At 43.1% G+C, this 2,958-nt stretch overlaps 1 pseudogene; it reads right to left on the bottom strand.

Moving 5' to 3' along the window:
- Positions 1–2,723, bottom strand: part of LOC103737169 — a 104,549-nt pseudogene extending 101,826 nt beyond the window's left edge.
- Positions 2,724–2,958: the final 235 nt, after the last annotated feature.

Raw genomic sequence — 2,958 nt, forward strand, 5'->3', positions numbered from 1 at the left:
TCCTTGATCATGTTTATGATTGTTCTTTTAAATTGTGTCCTGGGTTATCTCAAGGGGTTCTCATTTTAGAACTCTTCTACAGGATTGGTGGATTTTGGTGGGACACAGCGTTTTGACTTTCCATTTTATTATCCTTTTGTTGTGATTTTGGCATGCGAATTTCTTTTGTTGCTTATGATTTTGATATGAGAATTAAGTTGAAATATGCTTCTGTTTGTATTATTGGGGTGCCTAAATCCTTTTTTATTGGTTATGTAAAGCTGGCTGGTACAGGATTCAGGCTCTCTCAGGTTTAATTTGGAGGGAACTGATGGCTTCAGATCAGCTATTCAGGAGTACCCACAGAAGCCCAATTCAGGGTCCAGTCAGGTATGCTCAGGCTTCCTTCATCATATGGAGGCAGGATCTGGGGGCTCTCAGACAATCCCCTGCATTCTCAGACTCTCTGCCTGAGAGAGGCCAGAGGAAGGCCAGAAATCAGCACTCTCTGGTGGTCTCCTGAGATCAGAGCCTCTACCGCCCCTAGTATATATTTAGCAGGGCTCTGAGCATAGTATGCACACAAGAAAAATAAGAAATAAGACTCTATATAATTTATAACTTACTGAGGTGATGTGATTAGCCAAGGGATTCTATTTAAACATCATACAGTGTGTCAAGATGTCAAGAGCTCATAGTCACATAGAGGGATTCTAGAACATCAAGCTAATGTCATTTGCTCAAGTGCAGCACAGTAGAGAATCGGCCTTTTGCTGTTTGCTATTTTGTTTTGCTTGGGTTTTTCCTTATTAAATATTTCTGTTTCTAAAGATTATATATATATCTTTATACACACACACGCACGCACACACACACACACACACACACACACATATATATGAATGTTTACCTGCATGTAAGTGCATCACGTACATGCAGTGCCCATGGCAGCCCAGAAGAGGGTGGTGGATTCCTTGGAACTAGAGTTACAGATGGTTGTCAACTCCCTTGTGGGTGCTGGGAACTGAACCAAACCCAGGTCCTCTGAAAGAGCACCCAGTGTTCTTAACTGCTGAGCCATCTCTTCACCCTGTTTTGCTTTTTCTTGTGCAGTGTTAGGCATCAAACCCTGGGCCTCATGCATGCCAGGCAAGTGCTGTACCACAGAGTCACATCCAACTCCAATGGCTGTTGTCTGGCAGTTGGTTACCACTAGTGATGAGAACAGTCGCAGCATGCTGTGAACTGTTTCCACTGGCACCATTTCCACAGCTGGCACTCTAACAGGAGGAGAGATAGTTGTTCTTATCCAGAAAATAATTAATAAAAATTTCAGAAATACCTAATCTTGCCTCTATTTCAAGCACCACCCCAAAAGCAAACAAGAAAGAAAACCATGCCTCTGGGTTTCTCTTTACTTAAATGTACTTTTTTCCTTTTCTCCTCTTTGTTTTTTTGGGGTGTGTGTGTGTGTATGTGTATGTGTGTATGTATGCAGGAGTGTGTGTATATGTGTGTGACTGTTAGTGCATGCATGTGTCAGTGTACATTTGTATATTTGTATGTGTGTGTATATGTGTATGTGTGTGTATTGTGTATGTATGTGTTTATGTGTGTGTCTGTCTCTGTGAGTGTGTGTATGTCAATGTGTGTGTATATGTGTGTTTATGTGTGAGAGTATGTATAAATGTATGTTTATGTGTGAGTACATGGGTGTTTGTATGTGTGAGTATATGGGTGCTTGTATGTGTATGAGTATGTATATGTGTGCGTATGTGTAGGAGTGTGTGTACATGTATGTGTGTATATATGTGTGAGTGTATGTGAGAATGTATGTGTGAGAGTATGTGTGTGTGTGCGCACGCATGCATGTGTGTATGTGCCTGTGTGCATGGGTACACATACTCAGGACTCCATGTATGGAGGCCAGAGGTCAACAGCAGGACATTAGGCATTTTCCTTTATCACTCTCCACCTTATTTTTTAGGAGAGGACCTCACACTGAACGGTAAGCTCATGGTTTTGAGATGAGCTGACAGGTGAGCTTCCATGAGCAAAAAGTCTTTGCCCTCTCCAAGCACCAGGGCTACAGACACTGCCATATCCAGCTCTTACATGGGTTCTGAGGATCCAAACTCAGACCCTCATGAGCAGACAGCAGGCACTTTACCCATGACTCCATCTCCCAGCCCCTCTGTACTGCTCAGCCACACCCTATGTGGAGTTCGTGTTACAACTTGGATGAACTTTTTCTCAAGACCCCATGGCTTGCCTCCTGGGTAGGAAGCATCTTCCCCTTACCAAACTTCACTCAGCCACCACAACTCTATCAGACAGCCTTCTCCCTCGGAACAAAAGGACCACTAGGCTGCTTCCCGCTCTCTTCTCTGTGGGTTTGAAATTATACACAGCAGTGCCGAAGCTAAGGCATTTCTAGAGGTTTTTTTATTACAGTTCTGGGTGTTTTGGGTTTTTTTCTTTTTCTTTTCAGTTCCCTTTGCTTCTTGTGGTGATATATTTGTGGCCTACAGCAATCACTTTAGACTTTTTAGACACGTCCGGATAGAGATAGATGACACAGGCGATCTACTTATCTTCCTTTCCCATCACCAATAAAAGTGACAGCCCACCTAATTAGGCCTAATAAAGTCTCTGCAGGACGAGGGGTGCCACAGCGATCTGAGGAGGGGTGGCACTGACCTGAAGACACAGGTGCTGCCTTGGGGCTGCTGCTGCGGCTTCATCTCCGCACACGCCGTCTCTGCTCCTGCTGTATTCAAATGCGAGTAGCATGTTTTTCTCCTCAACTCTTAGATCAAGAACAAAAAAAAAAAAACCCACCTAATCAAAAAAGGCACTGACAATTTTTCAACCCCACATTAAAAGCAAAGAGTCATTCAGATAGTGCACTCCGCATTCTATTTTATAATATCACTTTAAGCTATTGCTTTGAATCTCAGACACTTCTTTGTTAAGAAG

The sequence above is a fragment of the Nannospalax galili genome, unplaced genomic scaffold (genome assembly GCF_000622305.1).
Source record: "Nannospalax galili isolate Female #2095 unplaced genomic scaffold, S.galili_v1.0 scaffold117, whole genome shotgun sequence".
Classification (NCBI taxonomy): Eukaryota; Metazoa; Chordata; class Mammalia; order Rodentia; family Spalacidae; genus Nannospalax; species Nannospalax galili.